This window comes from Pomacea canaliculata, linkage group LG10 (genome assembly GCF_003073045.1).
Source record: "Pomacea canaliculata isolate SZHN2017 linkage group LG10, ASM307304v1, whole genome shotgun sequence".
Lineage (NCBI taxonomy): Eukaryota > Metazoa > Mollusca > Gastropoda > Architaenioglossa > Ampullariidae > Pomacea > Pomacea canaliculata.
Window position 1 is genome coordinate 3,799,146 of NC_037599.1, and position 21,961 is coordinate 3,821,106.

A 21,961-nucleotide genomic window follows, 5' to 3' on the forward strand; every position below is an offset into this window, starting at 1 on the left:
TCATACAACTACAACAACGCCCCCATCAACCCCACCAAGAACTGCGCACTCTGAAGGCAGATGGGTCACCCCTGATTGCCTATGGCGGGTCAAGAAAGGATGAGGTCGATAACAACATCATACTTTCACTCCCCTTCTCTTTCTACCCCAGGTCAAAACACTTGTACCCCTCCCTGCCTCCTGCTGGCCCCTCCCGCGCCTTGTGACTGGCGGCTCACCGGGAAACGTGCTGCTTCAGCAGCGAGGTCCTCAGCCGCCGGCGTTTGGCCCTGCGCCCAGCCAGCAGATGCGGAGTACGTCGGTGGTGGTGATGGTGGTGGTGCACGTGCACAACACTGGCCGAGCGGCCTTACCTGGCGAGGGGGGCAGGTGATACGAGGCACACTAAGCCACGAGTAGGGAGGATCACAACAACTGAGATGTTGACTCCAAGCGACATTACATCAACCTTCATGCTTGTTGGCTCGTTAACAGTTTCTTTAATCACTTTATTCTGCAGTACATGTCGGCCGTTAGACACGGTGACATTGTTGATGTATAATAATCCTGCGGGTGCATCATGGGGACGCTGGTGACAAGCTGCCTCCAACCCAGCTTATGGGGCCAGCACCATGGCGGTGTATCGACACTGAGGATGTCTGATATATTGCCTCCACCACGCGCGCACACGTGACGACGAAAGCTTAGAGGATCGAAGCCTGAGTGGTGGGACTGGGGGCTGGTGGGGCAAGTGAAGACGCAGGAGATAAACGAGGGTTAATCACTGGCTGCAGGGAAGAGAGGGGCTGACTGGGGTGGGGGAGCAGGGGTGAAGTGTTTTCGCGCACAGCAAGCCGCTGTCAGAAGGGAATGGGGTCGAGGGGTGGATAAGTCGACAAGAATATAAAAGTAAGCAGCATGCCAGCGTGTAGCTTTGAAAAAAAAAACTGCTTCGTGACAAACCCGGATCCGATCATCAGCTGACAAGGTGTTGATGGGTCACCGCTTGCCTTGACAGGCTTTGTTTGCGTGTCTGTTCGGCTGACCTTACACTCATTACAGGCTTTGTTGACGATCGATTGTTTTGTTTATTTTTGTAAAATTCTTTTCAGCGACAAACCCAGTTGTAGCTAAATATTGATGGCTGAACACAATGCCGTTTTCTATTATTGTCATCGCTACATCGATCTGTAGCTGTACCAGCCTTGAGTCACCGGACACCGAGATGCGATCGCACTACCACGACTTCCCCCAACGCTGTTTACAAAGTCCTTTCAAGATTTATGATTAGCGGAGGGTAAAGACAGGGAGGGGCAGCGGGTGAGGGATGGAGGTGCCACATGCAGAAAAAGACGAGATTTGAGCCAAGCATCATCCTGTCCTCATTATAGATGCCATACAAGGGTTAGATAGTTACGCAGGGGAGAGAATGAGAGGGAAGGGGAGGTAAATGTAATACCGGGGTGTATGAACGCTGAACACTGCTCTCTTGCATTCTTCAAACAACTAACTCAGCAGGTTTTATTTCATAATAGCATCATATAAAAATAACCAAGATGGGGCAGGGGAATAAAATAATATTAGAAGCATAAAATCTCAACAACAACAACAACAACAACAAAAACAAAGCGCTGATGGACATCTGCGCACAGACCGTTAATTAATCAAAGTTTGTGGCTTGTGTACCATGTCTTCTGCCAGTGTGCGGAAGGCGGATGTACGAGCTTAGCCAACTGGGCAGACCAAGCACGTGTAGTCAATATTTGTTATTGTTTCTGTATTAACTGGTGATGTTGGCGTACAAAGTTCAACGTGTACTTTCCCCGAGCAAACTGCAGGTCGGGGACAAGAGATGGCGAGACCTTACTCCAGCTCGCCCTCGGCTGCCGGGGCTGAACCCCTGGTACACACACAGCCCCCTGTCCCGCCCATGTAATTGCAACTACACTTCAAGGTCTGAAGGTCAGGACCACGACTCCTCATCCTCACCTTTGTTTGTATTTGGTGGGCAAACAACAAAACACAAGCAAACAAACTGCAAGACTCGGAATCAAGAGGATGGAGGGTCTCATGTGTGCACGTGCTCTCACAAACACAATTAGTCTGCTAGACGACAATCATCTCCATGTATAACTCCAAAGTTGCTGATGTAAAATAATAATAATAAACAACGTGTGATTTATTTGCCCATAATGACACTAAGGAGCAGATATATGCTCTCAGCGCTAAAGTCAAGTAGGAGGCATGGCAGAATATGAAGGACAGAAGGAGAAACAATAATAAAGACGAGTAATAAAAGACAAACATGGAAGACAGATGAACCAGGGAACAAACAGTAAAGGTAGTGTCATAAATCTGTAGAGGAGACGAACAGGTGGACTATAGTCCATTGACTACATTGACAGTGATGATTGATGTGATTGATGTAAGGAGGAATGCTCGTGGAGCAGATGTGTTCTAAGTGCACGCTCAAAGTTTAAAAATGAGTGGAATATTGAATATAAATAATATTTAGTACTTATTTGGTTTCATGCTTTTAGTTCCATGATTATTATTGTTTACGACTTAGTGTATGCAGTTTGTGTTTATAACCGATGTTTATCATGTTGGTCGCTCTGTCTTCTTGGGAGGCTGTTTTTCAAGTTGCTGAAATTGTCTGAGAAAAACATTGACCGGGTCGTTGGCCGGGTACACACGGGGCTGATCAGTGCAGGACGGGTGGGGGAGAGGGAGAGAGAGGATGGCGGGACATGCTTTGTGAAGAACGGCCTCGGCAGGTCACGTGACTGCTTCCTCTTGCTTCCTGCTGCATGTCGAGAAGCATCTGCATCCTTGTCGGGCTGGAAAATGTTAGCAGGTCGCGGCTCTTGTGCGCATGTCTTGTCGCAACCCTTCCGTCCTTGGGGGGACTGTTTCTAAATGTTATCATCGTCATATTTTCATCTTCTATTCGAAGAAAGCGCACTACCCATCATCACGCTGTCATCGTCGATGTGTTCCTGTCCGCGAGTCATCGCCGTGGGTCGTTCTCCCACCCCTCCTACCCACCCTCACAAAAGCACGGGTGTTTATTTTAACAAACTGCATTGTCTCTCGCCACTGTGTGCAACCTGTTTATGCACTGCTTGCTTACACATGCAATATGTTGTCCTCTTCATGCTTGTCAACAGCTTCATGGCGACACGACCAACCTGCTGCATGACATACACAGCTTGTGGTATACACTGACTTTGACCCATAAACCTCGCCATTTGTCCTCCACAAGTCGTGCACGAGCAGCCCTCGGCACTCTGTCAACGAAAATAAAGTTAAGCGACAACACTTAAAAATTTTTGTCCTCAGAACGATATGATGGCCAGAAGGGCGAGGATCAAAACCCATGAAAGTTGGATTTAATTTTTTTTTCTCTCTCTCTCTCTCTCTGCATTACTGCATTCATATAACATCTGCCACAATTTTCAATGACTCATCAACGATTACAATATATAGTACTGTCCCGATTGTGTCGATTATATATATATTTAACATAGAGGTCTAGCTGGAGGAAGGCAGCCCCTCCAGAAGGAAGAAGATTGGAGTTTCGGTGGGACCAGCACTGGTGTAGTCTGACAAGGAAGATCAAGCCGCTGATACGACGGTGACCCGAGAGTGAGGGATGGGGTGAGAGGGAGGGAGAGAGAGGGACTGGGTGAGCTGAAAGACTGAAATATAATAATACTGAACCCTTGGCACTTACTGAAGAGGTAAACTACTAAAAATAACCGCCAAATCTTGGCCACAACCTTGAACAACAGGTTTACAGCACATGCGCGCGCATACACACTGTTGTCTATACTGGCTGGTGAATGTGATATCACTCCTGACTAGTAAGACTATGTATATAATATATTGTGTTTGTGTGACTGTGTGCAAAGCAGATGCTCATTGTGTGTGGGGTGGGGGGTTGGGTGTTTGCAGGCGAGGTGTGCACAAGCGTTTGTGTGTGTGTGTCCTTGACCCATGTCATGAAGATTCGAGATTGTTTATAACTGTTTGGGTGCAGACGAGATGTATATGATTTAAATAATGAATGTATGTGTGAATATATATACACTTCGAAAATTTCATCTACTAACACAAATGTTCTGTCTCCTTCATTCGGTCTGAGAACAGCATGGATAAATAAATAAACGATGTGACGATAAACTCCATCCCAGTCGACATATCCGCGATCATCTATAGGTGTGGGATTGAAACCCAGTGTGGGATTGAACCCAAGTCCCAAGCGACACCCACTACCCGGGGAGGAGTGCTGACGGAGGCAATCGCTGTACCCGCCAAAAGTCGAATCGCTGATGTGTGGCAGCCACCCCTGTGGTGTTGAGCAAGACACAGAGGTTTGTTGCTCGAGTTACCGACTTCGCTCTTCTGTCGGTAGCAGGTGGGGAAGTTATGTCGGTTATGACCTCTTGCTTTGGCCTTCAACCTCCAGCCCCCCTCCTACCCCCCCTCCTCATTTGGCACTAACAAAACAACCATTCTTCCATTCGCTGCTCACCCCTCTGCACGTACGCCCGCCCTTTCAGAATGACAGCCACCCGTGTGTTTATGTGTTTGGTAAAAATGCCAAAGAGAGTAGCATATTGGTTTGGGTTTAAAAAAATTTTTTTATAGCAATTTGGTGAATGACATCGGTACCTTGACTGACAGTGTCGTGTTCACAACCTGTGCAAACAATGTTTTCGAAGGAAAATAATAAAGGTGCTCACGGAATCTGGTGCAAGCTTTATAATTTGCTATGAAAGTTTCACTTCGTCGAAGTGCTGACGAGTGATTTCCTGTGCTCCTACATTCTCCTGTCCGGGTCGCATTGCCAACAGTTTACAGTTGACTTGTTTTTATTTACTGACAGTCCCTTTGTTCGCAATGATACGACTATGTCGAGCACTGAGTTCCGTGTTTGACCGCACCTCCGAGGTAACATTACCCCAGGTGTGGTAACGCAGTGGACACATTACTTGCTTGTCATCATTACACCATAGACGTGTATAGGTGTTTGTCTGCCGAGACCAACACAGCTTCTCCGCTGGTAGTCTCGGCGGCCTAAACAACGAACCTGACTAAACCGGAAGCTTGGTACACTCCAGCCTCGTTTTAGTAGTTCACTGGAAAATCGCGTGCAAGCAGTGAAGTAAAACAAGGTCTTGATTACAGAGGGGATCGTCTGGACCTGGGTTCAGGTCTTCTCGCGTGTCACACTCGCTCTGGCTGTAGCAGTTATTTACAGTCGGCAGGTGTTTCTAGGTACTCGGGTCCCTCTTTCTACCTGCTCTCATAGTCACTACCCCCAACCCCTAAAAAAAAAAGTACGAACTCATCTTGCAGTGGAATTAATTTTCCTATCACATGACACGACTATTTGACTCGCTTTCTTGTTTGTGCAGTAGGCTAGCGAAGAAAGGACCTTGAGCAAGGTGTCCTGATATTCAGTTGATGTATATCCCAGCGGCTGAGGAAAACAAAGGTGGGGAATGGAGGTACAAGTCCTGATATTCAGTACATGTACATGTATATCCCAACAGGCAGAGGAAAACAAAGGTGGGGAATGGAGATACAAGAGAAGTCAGCGGCTCGCACAACCTGCCTCGACTTCCATACCCGTAGGAAGCCATTTGAAGTCTGTTCATGCCGTTTGTATCTGTCTGGTCACGACATCCATCATGGACAGGCACGAAACCGAGGTCTACCTAAAGACAAGCCAACGTTTGTTAAAGTTGAGACAAACATATTATGATGCTTGCCACGACTGAAAGGGCGAGGGGGTCGTTGTCAGCAACTTTTTGTGACATTGGAGTCTGAGTGTTTGTCCACGAGACAATAAATACTTCGTGCACACTCTGAATGACACTACACGCGAAGTCACGTGAGACGTCTTCTGCTGATCAATGATGTTAATTAATAAAGCCTGTTGTTGACAGATGTCATTATTGACAGCTCGCTTGATTCTTTCTGAAATGAGTCTGCCATGACTACACCAGGGTTATGTTGTTAGGAAAATGTTGTACACAATCAGGTTATTGAAGATCACAGTACATACACAACAAATACTTCATGGCATTATTTTTTTTTGTTTTTGATTTGTGTGTGTGGTTTGTTTGTTTTTTTGTTTGTTTGTTTTTGGTGGTGGTGGTGGGCTCTATGGAAGAAGCAGAGCGCAATGTTCCTTTCCGAGGAAGATTTATTTGTTTACAAATATCGTCAGGGTTAGATGTCATCAGATGTCATCGTGTTTTCGCGTGTTTTTTATGCACAATTTCCGGTGGCCCCTTCTTGACATGCGCATTTCTGGTTTTCCTTCCGCTGACCTAGCGAAGCCCCTGGTCACGTGGTCAGCGGAAGTCTCGACCTACATGGCTACGTGCACCCGATGGTAATTGCATTATTACAACAACTGAAGTGGGAGAAAGACACACTCATATAAAGACACACGTGCATGTGCACAGGGAGGGAAGGAGGAAAGACAGAGATGGAGGGAAAGGAGGGTAAAATGAGAAGGCGGGAAGAGAACACTAGGGTTTTTTCCCCCAAGACAGGTTGCGTCATCCTACAGTCCACAACAATTCTTTCTCCTCTGATTCCAGCCTCAGCTCCAGCAGGGGATAAAAACTATAAAATGCTGTAGACAAGTCAGGGCGCCCAGAGAAAAGTTGTTCCCTCGCTGTATGTTCCCGGGGCAGTCGCTTTGTTCTTCATGTTGGTGCCTCGTACACACTGTAAGCAAAATAATTCTACCTTTATCTACAGGGCACAGCAGGCGCGTGCTGCAGCATTTAGTGTGAGTTTGTGAGTAGCCAGTGTTTTAAAGGTCTAGTGAGCTGCACTAATGGCTGGATTAAAGTGCAAGAGTGTATCCTCCAGAATTGTGGCCGGTAAACCCTCTTTGAAGCTTACAATTATTAACACGTACAGAAAGAGGTTGAAATCGTGATATCCAGAAAAACAGAGATACAGCTAACTGAGCTACGCCTAACTAACGCATGGTCCAAGCTTTCCTATTGGCTGAGGCCTTGACAACGTAAACGTATCCATGTACAACCCTGACGTCAGTGTTGCGGGCCTATATCTGTCGTGGTGATGTTTGCAATCGTGCATCTCAAAAACAGAAGAGGGCTATTACCCTAGAATTTCGGAAATAGTATTCTGCACCGAGCCTTAGTCAGTAATTAGAAAATAAATTGGACTCCCAAAAAACGAGAGCTAGTCGTGGGAATCATGTATGTAGGGTAGACTATAATCACCCTCGGCAGGATCGCGTGGATTCCGCTACAAGTACCAACGTCCTCTGCTTTCAGTTCCTGTCACACGAGATGGAACAACGGGATGGGGAGACAGCGCGTGAAGACACGTGACGTGCGTACACCTCGTGAACAGAGGATGTTGGAGATAAACTCGGGTAGTGTTACGGGCACCAGACCTTTCTCTCTGTGTGTGTGTGTACCCGAGCGTGAGATCCCCGCATAGTTGAATAATAATAAAAGTAATAATCATTAATTCCAGCACGCTTGTCCTGTATAACCGAAGGACAGTGCTAAACAACAACAACAAGTCTTGTAAACAAGAGTGCAAAAACTGAGGGCGGGAACTGTGTAGCTCTGTGTAGCTCTGTACTTCATTGCTGAGACCATCGGCCCCCTCATCACAAGGACTCTACATGCAAGACGGTAACAACTTGCATCAGTCATAAGCAACAGCAACTTGTGACATAAATATGTTGCTGTGCAAGCAGTATATGGTGGGGATGGAGGGGTGGGGTGCAGAACAAGTCTGTTTATTCAAGGAAGAAACGCGTCCTTTGTAATAATGTTTGCACCGTGACATGAGTGACTGAGACAATGAACAATTAAGACCTGAGTAAGAAAACGAGCAACGCCCGACATTGCAAGCGTTTCTAACGTTTCTAAACTTTTTCATATCCATCACATTCTTTAAAAAAAATTGTATTCAGATTAGGTCTATACAGGAGAAGTGGGGATTCCAAGCGATGCAAAAACCTCATTTCACTGTCAAAGCAAAGCTAATTCCCCTCCCCTCCTCCTCCCCAACACTTCAGTGTATCCACTGGGCCATCGTGGGCAGCCTGGAGCCCTGTGGGGAGGGGTGTTCTCCTTCCTGGAGGCTGGCATCACCCGCCAGCAGCAGGCTCCGATCAGGTAGGTATAATTATAGCCGTGAAGGAGAAAAGAAAGAAAGAAAAATACCCACAACCAAAACAGAACACTCAAAAATGATGTTGTGGATCGTCGTGCCCTCCCCTCCTCCTCCTCCACAGTATAAACTATAAAGGATGCTCCCTCCCACCCCATGCTTCTCCCCCCTGCACTTTTGATAAAGATGTGTGCAGGTTGAGCTGTCGCCATGTTTCGTACAAACATTTATACATTCTTCTCTCCTCGTGCCGGAGGTGCAGGTCGTTCCTTCTCTGCAATCCCGGCCACTGCGTCGCACGCTGGCCTCATTTACTGTAGCCACGATATACATATACTGTACCTACTTTCACCGATGGGTTGGGGTACTTAGAGGCCCCTGAACCTGCTTTTCACATGTCCCTTTATATTCTGGGGTTTCGTTGTTTTTTGTTTTTTGTTTTTTTCATCCGCATCTCAGCTCATGTTTAGCACTCCTCTCCCATCCCTCCAACGGCTTCAAAACTATTGAAAACTTGGAAAACAAACTTCGTTCATTTTTTTTTCATCATTTAATGGCTGTTCTTAAAACTGATTCCAGAATCCAAAAAATGTCAAACACGTCTGCAAAGTGTTCAACTTTAAACATGGCTGCCGGGCCTTCCACTCACAAATTCTTGGCTTTCACAACGTTTCTGTGATAACTGACTTTGTTACACACGCAGCCGTGTATGTGATTTCTCGGAGGGACTGAGGTGGATGCCTAAAGTTTCAAAGAAAGAAAAAAAAAAAGGAAAGAAGAGGCGGACTTTGCAAGAGGTGCGGAGCGTTGCAACAGCCGTGTGACGTCAGGTCTCTGGCACGAGCTTGCTGCATCCTGGTACCGTCTGGCAGCGAGCAGCCTGCTGTCGGGGGGCAGAGGTCACACTCGGGTCAAAGGCTGTGGGAAGATGCCAGACTCGCGAGTTATCTTACAGTGTCACGAGTTTTCTTTTTTTTTTTTTTTCATTTTTTCCCCTCCTCCCCAACAACCGCACAGACGAGTCGAGGCTGAGGGTTGCGTTGGCGAAGAAAGCAAGGCACGTGCGGCAAGTTGCACAGTCGTCTTACTTTTGTTATGATACAAGGTTTGAAACAATTTCGTGATAATAAAATATCAGGGTTTAAATTACATTAACCTGGGACTGAAGTATATATCCCTCTCCCCACCCTTCGTCCTCAGACCCCAGACAAATGTACCCCAGACTTAATCATCATGGCGTCGACCACAATGCCTGAACTACATCTCGCTAGCCTCGCCTCCTCGTCTACTACCGCCTTGCGCGCAAGGATGTTTCCTAGCCTGGTTCTCGGACCACGCGCCCCATCATCCGGGTCCTCGATGTCGAGTCTGCGATGCACGACTGCGGATGTGCATGAAGTACAAACAAATTGCATGCATGAGGCGCGCACCGACTGACCCCGGATACGGAGTGTGGACAGTGTTCTGTCAGGCATCACTGTAGTCAGTCAGTCAATCCACCCTCGTGTGCGCCTCAGTCAATCCCACTGCACCTCCGCTTGGCGCCGCTCCTCGGGTCACCTTGCGATGCGAGTTCTGCTCCCATTGGAATCCTGCCAGTTCCAGAGATGTGGGAGACAACTAGGGCGGAGTGTGTTTATGTTGCAATCTTCAGCCAAAGCTATAAGCCACACAGGATGAGAATGAGCATCAACTGTGTGAAAAATTTAACGGATAGTGGCAGAACCCGCCAGCCATAGACCGGTGACCTGTGAGTGGTTCATCGTCTCTAGGCGAGGCATACGGAAGGCAAAGCTCAGACTTAATCTTCCGTTGCCTTTTAAGCTTCCTCGAACTAAATAACCATTTCACTGTGGACAGAGGGAGTTTCCCAGACCATGTCCTCAAACCGAGAGAAGAGAAAATACTCTAAAAACTATTCTATTTATAGATTTGCTGAGATCTGTTCAGATAATTTTGTTTTCAAGAGGCTGAGTTAATTACACACTCAAACAAAGATATTCTCTTTCCTGTCAAAACTAACCCTGAAACTCGAAACTCAAATAAAAAAAACCCTTGGATGTCCTGATGATGCCATAAACCCTGACGCGATCTACTGTGAGCTATTTTTAGCTCCAACGCGATACGTACACAAGTTGTGTCGAGGAGCGACGAGACCCGCGGCACAGGCAACAGGACTCACCTTGAATCAGGAACTTTTCTCAACCTCTAAATGTTTACATGTATTGAGTTGGCACAATTTCACACACGCCATGTTTTTAGCAATCTTATCTATAAAGTCCCTCCCACACTTGAAATATCAGTCACGTGACAAGATGAGGGCAGATGCGGTGTTTCCTCAATGTGCTGCCTGCTTCAGCTTTGTATTTCATCCTCGATGATCCTTTCAGGGCCGTTAAATCCGGGTGTATATATATACAAAGAGGGATTACCAGAAGCAGTAGAGTGGAGAAAGGATATCACGGAACTGATGAGCAGTGGAGCGTGTCACGTGAACCGCCCACGTGATGAAAGCACAGAGGACTGAGTGTATGTAAGAAGGAAACACGGTTATACATAGTAAATGATCATACAAACATAACAATCATTTAAAGACACAACAAAGAACGGCAAACATAGTGTACATGGTCAGCAAGGGCAGACTGTAAACAAACACGGTCATACACAGGGAGGACAATAAACAAACATAAACCACAAATGTTTGTTCGCAAGGGACGACTACATTCAAACAGAGTAATGGATATGTTCACACACAAAACTTGTTAGTAACATACCTTCTACCTTCTATGTATACCTTCTACCTTCTATGTACAGAAAAGGACGACTGAACACCAAAGAAGACAGAACGGGGCAGGAGGGAGATGAACAAAGGGAGGCCGACAACAACACACACCCACACCCCGTTCCCTCCCAGCTACACAGACCCGCGGTTACTGGGTCTGCTCTCGTCTGCCAGTGTAATCTGTGGGGTAAATGTCACCACCCTGGCCTCGTGCCAAGCTTTTAGCACCCTCACCTCCAGTTCTGCTATCCCGTCTGCCCAACGAAACGCAGGTTTCGGCTGATAATTGCCAACTGAAGGAGGAGGGGAGTAACAAACAACAAAAACCAACAACCACAACCTCCCTTCTTCGTCAAAGCACGCTGCAGACGCTGGCTGTGGTCGGTGTAGGTGAGAAAAGCCCTCGTCGAGGGCTGCATCAAGGAGGCACTTTTCGTGCAGCTATTAAGAAAGAAAAAAAAAAAGAAAAAAGATTCTGGAGCGAGGCCACGTCTAGGCTCACACGTCGACCGTCCGGCGAGCAGCCAAAATATTTGATGTATGGCCGACTGTGCAGTTGCTGGTGGCGCTGACGAGGGCGTGACGACAGCAGGTGAGACGAGGAGCGTGCACTGCGCATGCCAGGTCTTGGATCGTGAAATCTTGGCTTTAAGAGAACACTCCCACGTGTTCTCCGCTCTCTTATATTCTTAAGGATGATCTATAGGACTCGTGACACGGGGTGGCCCCTTAAACTGGGGGTGGGAAGGTTCATGAGGGGTTCCCGTCCTGTTTTCTTGACGAAGGATCCGCTCGTCCTGTGCAGTGTGTGCTCGGAAAGCTTGGGATGTGAACGCACGAGAAATCACAATCTGGTTGGACAAGTGAAACTGTGAAGGGAGAACAGAAAGAAGATCATAAGTCAAGGATCGGAGAAGAATGAGGGTGTCGCTGTTGACCTCTTGTTGACCCGCGACTTTTCCACTGGGTTCAGAGAAAGAAGCATCATTATTTATTTCGTCTTTACCTGTTGTGATTAGTCTCAAACCAAATCCCAAACCATAACAAACAAAAACAATTAATATGTTTATAAGATGTGATGAAACTCGAACCGATGGTGTAGACACGTTACTGTTTATGAAACTGTGTTAGGAGGTTACAATGATGAAATAACAGTTAAACTAGATAAACTGTAAGTTCTCGGCAAAGTCGCCATCCAGACAAGACAAGTCGCCAGCAGGACGGACATCAAGTCGCGACTACAAGTTATTATGGGATACACTTCACAACAAATAGCACTTGATCATCTTAACCAAGTTAAATGGCGGAGGACTAAGTCATTACACGAAATAGTTCCTCACGCCATCGAGTGAACGTGAACAAGCACTGTCACTGTGCGCGAAATAGTTCTTCGTCCTTTTCGTCCAGTGAACGTGGAGGAATACAAGGACAAGTCGCTCATCCTGTTGAAACCGTTGGATCACGGTTACCTGGGCCACGAGGGTTTGAATACACCTGCCAGTGCATGCTGCTGCACACCTCGTCACACCTGGGACAGGGGGATGGGGCGGGGAGGAAAGAGAGGAGTAAAGAGCAAGCGAGGTGAGAGGGACGGAGGAGGGGGAGAGAAAGGAGGGAGGAATGCTATGCTCCTCATCACACCTCAGTCTATTGAAATCGGTCTTACAGAGGATGGCTATATATATATTGTGCTGCAGGCGTCTCTTGGCAACCACTGTACCCCCCTTTGTCTGCATGGTGCACGTGCTTACACCCCATCCCCTCGTCATCCTCTTTCAATACTTTTTTATGAATGCTTTATAGGTCGGGTGGGTTGGTTGCCAAGACTTGGTAAGATCCGACACTCAGACATCGCACATTGTGTCCACAATAATGGCAGCCACACCGAGAAACTTCGAGAACTACAATCATCGTTCGCAGAGGCGAGAACCATACCTGACTGCTGACTACATCACGTGTTCACTGCAATAATTTAGTCACATGATTACAATACGAGTTCCTGTTCAGTCTGCACCGAGCGAGACCTCGTCAAATACTTACACAATAAACTTTCATCGACACAGTCGTTAACAAAAGTCAGATGATGAGCAGAGGCTGTCGTCTGTATATTGTATCTGCTCGGGGAAGAAAGGTAAAGGGAGGAGAGTGAAAGGACGAGTTGAGGGACACGTAAGTCGGGCAACAAGACCCTCGTTGAAATGGTTTTGGTCCAGTGCACGTGACGTCAGCAGACGACTATTGACTTGAAATTTCATCGCTGTAAACAGATGATATTCTATTTATATCTAAGCACCGACAAGCATCATTTCTCTCTCTCTCACTCACACTCTCACACACACACGCGGAGGTCAGGAGAAGGGAGTGAGGGAAATGTCGGTTAAGCGTTGAACCCTTGTTGTGACTGTCGGTAAGAATAGTCAGCAATTGCATATGCAGATAACCCTAGCGTGACCTTTGGTGGGTTGCCATACCTCTTGCATCACTGCCTTGAGTGCCTTCTGCTTTCGTCTCGCTCTTTGAACCAGCGCGTGAACACGTGCACGTTCTCTCCATCTCACATGCACCACTCTGCACACACATACAGACACGCTCACAAAAACACACATATGCGAGCTCTTAGGTTTTATAAAAAGTGAGAGCATCACCAGGTTCCAACTTTCGGCTTGGTTAAAAAAAAAAAAAGATGATATCGCTACTTTCTTCCTGCTTTCTCGCTGTATAAACGGTTTCAGGGAGAAACGTTTCAGCTGCTTAAATGAGTCACTTCCATCGGCTTTAGAGAGAGGGTCAGAGTTCAAGAACGTGACCTAATGAAGGATGTGATATAGGGGCGAGGAGTGTGGATACATGTGATGCGAGGAGGATGCAAGGAGCGACTCAGTCGTACACCAAACCGTTTGCCGGCGCGTGCAGTCCATCACACGGCCATGTCGTTCTCTTGGCCAGGAGCCGGGGGAAGTCTTATGACGACTGGGAGGAAATCGATGAGGAGGACGAGAGAGAGAGATGCACACCGAGAGAAGATGTTTGTCTGTGACGTGCGGAACGTGCAGCGAGGCCAGCGCGCGGCTGGTCCAAGACGACGCTCGTCATTAACTGAAGGCTTCGATCAAGCGTGCGACGATCTGACGGCGATGCGGCAAGCGAGTAGGGGCACTTGTGGGGTGGGGAGGAGGAGGTAGGAGACCTGAAGGTGACGTGGCTTGTGGAGGTCAAGAGGACAGCAGCCATGTCAAAAACAACAGAAGGAAGGCCGGAGGAGGTTGGCAGTGACGTCACATGAGGAGAGGGAATTTTTTCGGGTGATGCGTCCTCCTTGAGGGTGCACGCGCCGCCTGTCCTGCCTGCACGCGCTTTTGGACCGGTATCGGAGGTCCCACGGACGTGTGAGGTGGATTGCTGTCTGTCTGCCGAGACCAACGCTAAGCCTCTTGCGAAGTTCTCAGCTGTTAGTCTCGGCGAGCCTAAACAAAGAACGTAACTGAAACCGGAAGCTTTGTACACACCTGCCTCGTTTTAGTAGTTAGAAAAAATCGTCGAGCAGTCCAGTAATACAAGTTCGTGGAGGTCCAGTGTTGGAGCTGGGGGTGGAATGGGGATAGGGGGGCGGGCAGAAGCGGAAGAACCCTGACACAACAGCTAGACAAGGGCGATAATTACCATCCCTTCGCTAGACCGCCATGCGATGCAACTCATTAAGTTACAGCATCGTAGGGCGATGACAATGATAATAATAATTATAAACTTACTGACATATAGCGCATCTCCACCTCACAGCAGGACTCCCGAAACACGAGGGGTGGAAACTTCTTTCCCCTCACTCTTGCTCGGTAGCACACACACACATACACACACATACACGCGCACGCACACACACAATGAGAAGGAGGAGAGCGTGAGTCAATGAATCAATGCAGGGAGGCTGCCATGTTTTGGAAGGAGGTGATGACTGAGCAGTTAACATCCCCCACTGACCGACTTCACTTCAGAAGCGTCTTGCAGCAGCAGCCGAGCGCTCGCCTCTCGCCACGCTTCCTGTCCGAACGTGCGCCTGCGCAGCACGTGGAGTCTGGGTGGAGACGTGCAGCGCGTGCTAAACACCGTGTTGTCGCTCGGCCTGCTCCAGCAGCTATCTTCGGCAAATCACTTCCACCCCATTCTGTCCATGTGTACCTCCCTCCTTCCTACCCTGGCACCCGTCTTCCTACCACCTCCACGGCATCTCACCATGCAGAGAATGATTGTCGCTCTCACTGAGAGAAGCAGCAACCCTGCCGTTGACGTGTCTGCGTGGAAAAGAAATGGAAAAGAAAAAAAAGAAAAAATTTCGCCAGTTTTTTTCCGGCTGCCTGAGATGGAAACTGTTAGGGCGAGTAGTTTGGATGTCAAATCTGTTATGGCGGTTAAAGCTGACATCAAAACTAAAGGAGCTATTCAAGTCCAGGAAATATTTTCTGACTAAAAAAAAAGCTGAATGGATTCCCTCACGCCCCTCAGGGGCAGACAGTCTGGTGGAGCAACGATTAACGTCTGTCACCAACGCAGTGAGAATTGGCTGTCCTGGGTTCAGATCTCGTCTCGGGCACGGTTTTCTGTTTATGTATGTGGCATCTGTTTACATTGCTGACTGCTTTGCCGTGATCAAAGCCTTAGCTGCTGACTCGGCGTAAAACACCAAAGCTCGTCCTCCACTTGCAGGTGACTAGCAACGACTGCGGCACTTCATGGCACCACGAACACCACCTTGCTTGTTACCTCAGAGCAAAACATATTAATCTTAATAAGCAGGATACAGTGAAATACTATTGTTGGAGAGAGAGTTGTCAGGGTCATGCCGTGATGTAAAGGTTAGGTAAGGTTAAAGGTTAAGAGACTCGATATCCCAAAAGGCTTGTTGCGGGCATGATGGTGTCTTGTGACGTAAGCGATGTACTTATGCTTGGTACATAATTCTGTTTCCTTTATTCAGTGATCTATTCAGTTCACACACTCGCTGGCTGAAAATGTTTCAAATTAGGAAAGAAGAGGCAACACAGGTCCCGAGTGTTTCTCTAATTTGTTTGTCTAATCTATCATCCTTGACGGCAGGAGCATTTCCGGTATCAAGCCCTTCCCTTCTCCACACTTACCTAAATATCCTACTCCTTTCCTCTGATTATCATCGAGGATATTACCATTTACCATTGCATCTACACTTTTTATGATACAGCCCGAGCTCACTCACTCACCCCGAGCCTCACGTCTGCACTGAGGGGACCTGACACTTCACACACGTCTACTGTCGCCCCCATCTTTTCCTCCCTTCGTTTTCCTTTTTTTTATGATATTTAGTCCTGGCACGTGACACTCGGCACACCAGGAGGGGGAAGCAAGAGAAAACGAAGCCAGCGGACTGTTGTGTGTTGTATGTACTGCTGTGTGAGTGTATATACTGTGATGTGAGTGTGTAGGATTATGTGTACTGCTATCTGAGTGTGTAGTGTGTGTACTGCTGTGTGTACTATAATTTGTAAGTATGTACTGCTGTGTTTCTGAAGGAGTTATGTGCGTACTAACTATTCAGATGATGAAGAGAAGAAGGAGGAGTTTAAGCAGCAATAAAATGTCATGAGCTTGCCATAGGATGGGGATAAGACGCTATATAAATAATAATAATCAATCGTCATCATCATTGTACATGCGAGGGAGCACGACTGCGAGCTACAAGTTCACGGAGGACTTTCCTTCTCATGACAAGGGCGCCATCATCAACATCGCACACTTGTAACAACAGAGTGTTGACCGTTGTCCAAACAGTTTCTCGCCATGTTAGTAACGGACTGGCACACGTGACAAGACACGTGCTGTGACATTTTATAGTCATGTAAGCTTTTATCAATATCTCACCCGTTAAACCCAACCTCATGCCCTCGTGAGACTCCATGACCTCGCTGACGTCAGAGGGAGACTTCCGATCCGCTGCCTGCGTAGTCGGGTTACTTTGTGCTGGACGCCACAACGAGGCTCCTGCGTCACCGCCACAGACACACAAGTCTGAGGTCACCGCAGTCAGTAGAAGGTCCTGGAAGGTATGCTCATCCATCGAAGGACAACAACGACGCTTTTTGGACATGATCGGTCTCTACACAACAACAACAACAACAACAACAACAACAACAACAACAACAACTACAACTACATTACAAGTGCTTCCCGAGTCTGTCGACAGTAACACAGACCAGAGCTAGAGAAAAATAAAGAGAAGGAAAAAAAAAATAAAGAAAAAAAATGCTAGGTTCCACCGAGATTTGAACTCGGATCGCTGGATTCAAAGTCCAGAGTGCTAACCATTACACCATGGAACCCTCTGGGTGCGAGGTCGCACAAACACATAGAAAATCATCCGAGGGTTCACCTCGTCAGGTGTTGACATGACGCTCGTCACACAAATGCATGTGCGGCAGTTTATTCCCTTCACACCAGGTGTTCACCACATAAAATAAGCCAGGGCCAGGTGTTACACAATTAAACCTGTCATTCCAGTTTTACCTCAGCCTCGTACCCAGTGTAGATAATGTCCACACATCTACCCACTGTACCCCAGTGGCTGTGACCCCATGAACCTCGCTCTAGAGCCTTCTGTTTGCTGACGACAGACTTGACCCTGTTGACACTCGAGCCGGCTGCCCTCGGGGAACGGAGTGATCACACTGACGGTGTATCATTTATTGATGACCGCTCCAAGGGCTACCTGTCCAGCTACCTGTCTGACAGGTGTGCGTGCGTCTGCTTACCTGTAGGTCGCATGAGCTTTCACTTTTTCACTGAATCATTTAGTCGTTTGAGGCTGTACCCATAAAACACCCGTAAACATGTGTTCGTCCTTCAGCGTCTCTCGGCAGTTCTCTACTTGTTTGAAGATTTCAATGATCGTAAATGCAAAGCGATTTTTGCGCCTTCACTGTTCACACTTTCTTTTATGTGAAATGTCAGACGGGTAGTCGTGCATTAAAATGTATTAAGATATGGGGTGAAAAGGTCAATCAATTTTTTTAATCATTCCTATAATTCTCTGCTTAAATTGTTTTTATCATTCCTTCCATTTGATGGCGCTTCCCATACAAGCAAGGAACGTGTTGCAATGAAGTTCTCAAATGTTTTATTCTTGCACTTGGCAAAGTCTGGGTGTTGCATATTTTATTTATTTTAACTTAAATGTATTAGTAAGGACTGAAAAAATAAAATACTGAGGATAGAAAAAAATACGTACAAAAATATTTTTCCAACTGTGCTTCTATCACTTAAGTAACGGAAGTAGATCGGGAAACAAAAACAGTCACAACGTAGGTTCCACCGAGATTTGAACTCGGATCGCTGGATTCAGAGTCCAGAGTGCTAACCATTACACCATGGAACCTGCGATGTGCACAGACGCACGGCAAAGGTAAATAACGGTACTGCTGCTACCTGAAGGTGGTATTCATTCATCTTGCACCTGTCCTTCCCGTCATTGGCCCACAGAGGTAAATACATACTTTAAATAATGCAGCCATCTCCTTCTGCCAGGTCAAGGCTCCATATTTTAAAGCCTGATCGTCGTTAGTGTTCATCAGGGTGGCAGCCTACCCCACAGCAGACAAAGACCGCTTGCAGGAGAAGGGTGATGGCGATACCCTGGAGGTAAGGGTATGAAAGCACCGTTGTCTGTGCCGGAGGTTGTGGTTATAACGAGACTTGACCTCGGCTGCACCTGAGGGGGGTACGCGTGCTGCTGCAGGAGCTACCCCCACACCAGGGGGCGCTGTGCGTGTTGGTACCGCGGGGCGCTGCGTGCTGTGCCGCAGGCGGTGCGTTGGGTGGCGACTACGTCACTGGCGAGCGTTACGTGGGCTGCACGTTGACGTCGCGTGCTGCTGACCTCGAGTGGTGCGCCTGCACCGAACTTGCGCACCTGATCAAGGTTAAATAAACATCTCCCTCGCTCACACACAAGTAGAGGAAACAGCAACATCCACACCGACACTATGCACGCGCACACACACACGTGACAACACGTATATTTTTTTCTCTCTGAACACTCTCTCAAGGTCCAAGGAAAGGTGTAAGGTGAGATATGACGAGGCGAAGCACTGAGTAAACTCACTCTTACTCACTTCCTCATGTAGAGCAAAATAAGATGCTGACAGTCACCGCAAGAAATAAGAAATGTTGAGCTTGGAACACAATATTGCTACAGACGCACCCGTTCGCTTCATCTTGCTGGCACTTACAATATGTAAACGGTGGTTAACCAGTCTACAGATGCTTGGAAAACCCACCCGACATCACAGGGATCGGTTGCTATGTTACTGCGCTTTGCTCTCATCAGGGTAGTGCTGACGTGTTACTCGGTGCAAAACAATGTGTGTGAGTGATCCAAAAATTTTTGAATTAATTCGAATTTAAAAATTAGCATTGCTTCTTGTTGTTGACCTTCCTACCCACATCAGCAAGAATATATCCTGACCTCTCAGCCTCTAGAGGTAGGTGCACGGAAAAAGAACAACATGTCCGATGCAAGCTCAGCAATGACCTTATGTTCAGACCGGAGAACGTGCCTGGCTTCCCTCGCCCACCATACTAGCTTACCTCATCATATCATCCAGCACTTTGAACTACACACGGAACTTACATGAACTCTGACCTTACTCCACGAACTTCAAAGGTCAGACACGTACGCTTCGCCCTGACCCCATTACTGAATTTAACGAAGAAATTCGTTGGTTGGCTTCTGGACCGTTTTAAAAAAAAAAATTGTTTTTTTCTAAAACCTTATTAAATGTTGATCGGCTATGGCTTCCTTATCAATGCGAGGACGATGTTTGTTTGGTTTCACCCTGTGACTTTATTTTTGTATCAGGACAGAGATGGGAATGGAGCCTGGCTGTCACAAGAACCAGTCCAGGAACTGAAGATGGAGAAGCCTGAAGCTGAATTTCTGCACGCATGAAGGTGATGAATGGGAGAGAAAGAGAGAATGAGTGGTTCGACATCTATGTTAAGCTTCTATATTTTTATTTTCTAATGAGATTTTGCAGCTTAACCCAAGCATCGAAAAGACCATGACGCAGTAGTCTGTCCTTTCATAATGGGTGATGGGTGAAAAGTGTCCTACTTGTGTCCGTACAGTGCATACCCGTATAATACTCATCCCTGTTAGGCAGTCACTTTACCTCATAAAAGCGCTTTCTCAGTGGATGACACCCTGAATTACAGTCGTTCACTGCCTGGATCCAGTTCCGTAAGCCGATCCAGTTTTCTCTTCACTGGTTCGTCTTCGTTTACCTGCGACTAAACACAAATCTCAATAAGGCTACCCTACTTAACATCACACGAGGATGTGTAACTTGAGTCCCGGGTACATCAGGCTACTGCGAAGTACCCTAAAGGTGGACACGGTCTCCCACAGACGCCGACCGCATGGAGATCGATTCCCGCGGTGGGGCTCGCTGGCTGCTTTGTCAGCAGTCGGGTGTTTATGGGGACAAGTGAGAAGAACGAGAAAAGAATATCCAGTTTCAGCAGTGCTTGACACCCTGTCAGTAATTTAAGGGGTAGGTGAGCAGGAGTATCCGTGGTGTCGTGTGTACTGGAGGCGAGAACTGTATCCATGACCCACAGCCCCCTCGACACCCGACAGTCTCGCTGACGATGGCAGGTACTTTTTCCACTGCGCCATCCTGCCATCCCTCCCTCCCTTACCATCCCTTCCCACACTCTACCCACGCTCTCACCCCATAAATGAAAAGAAAAGACGAAAATACTCAACGAGTATTCAAGTACATTATTTATTTAGAAGACAGTTCGCCAATCATTCTTCCTCTCTCTCTCTCTGATTCCTCAGAGGAAATAACTGTAACCTGTTGAAAAAAAAAAATCCAGCACGTGAGCACACGCTCTCTGCAAGATCCTGTCTGCTGGGAGTTCAATGCCCGCCAGCCTCCACTGTTTTGTAAACATGACCTCGAGCACGTGACGCACAGCACGCGGCCGGTGAGGCGCTCGTTCAACGAGGGAGGGTAGGGGACGGCCGTGAGGGATATTTGTGAATAGTTGCAGAATGTTTCTCTGTATTGCATGCATTCTATAATTATTTAATGAATTATAGAACCATGAAAGGTATTTTTATAGAAAGTAACAAAACATTTCCATCAGTGTGTCTCTCTATCTTTCTCTTCTCTGTATTTTTTGTTTGTTTGTTTTTTTAGCGAGAGAATTTCCTCTCACCTGAAGAGGAACAGTACATAAATGCTCACAACTTAATTCTGATTTTGTTTGTAAAAATAGTTTATCTTTGTAATTACTTGTAAAAAAAAAGTACTCGTCCAGCTATATTAAATACCTGTGACCCTCCTTCTGCATCCATTACCTATCCTCCTGCCATGAGTGTCCGGTAACGGTCAGCAAACGACTTCGGAACAGAGAGTTGAGGATGTCTGGTCATGTGACAGGCGTGTTTCCCCCTCCCCATGCACCCAGCAGACAAGGGTAACTGATGGATACCCCAAGGCCGGTAACAGTGGTCGAAGGAAAGGGGTTATGCTCTGCTGTCCATATGCCTTCCTAGACACGATGAACCACTCATTGATCATCACCATGAGCCTGTTTGTGAGTGTGTGAAGTGCCATGAGTTAACTTTATTGTTATTTATTATTGTAAGCAGCAAGACTGTATATCATCTAGTGTCTGTTTCACCAGGCGAGACTAGTCCTAATTAAGGACCTTGACCCCAGACTTGACCTCAACACAACTTTCACAACAAGGCTGAAATCGCCGGGTTCAAGTTTCGGTCTGACTGTGAGATTTACCACGTGACACCCGCGACTTCAGACTCATTTTCAAGAGTTCATACGCTCGCCAATCAACGGCGAGTGTTCGGAAGTTCAACCGAAAACGATGGGAAAACCTTGAGAAGATCGCGGTTGCTCGATCTTCCTCCTTCTCTCCTTTCATTTCTGTCAAGTCTCGTCGGGGTCATGACCCTCACAGTCCTTCAGT

The 21,961-nt window shown here is 47.1% G+C and overlaps 2 non-coding genes across 2 annotated transcripts; both read right to left on the reverse strand.

The window, feature by feature from the left end:
- Positions 1-17,217: 17,217 nt before the first annotated feature.
- On the reverse strand, positions 17,218-17,289 carry Trnaq-uug. The gene has a single exon. It is a non-coding gene; the product is annotated as a tRNA-Gln (tRNA).
- A 980-nt stretch (positions 17,290-18,269) lies between these two features.
- Trnaq-cug lies at positions 18,270-18,341 on the reverse strand. The gene has a single exon. It is a non-coding gene; the product is annotated as a tRNA-Gln (tRNA).
- Between the last annotated feature and the right edge of the window lie 3,620 nt (positions 18,342-21,961).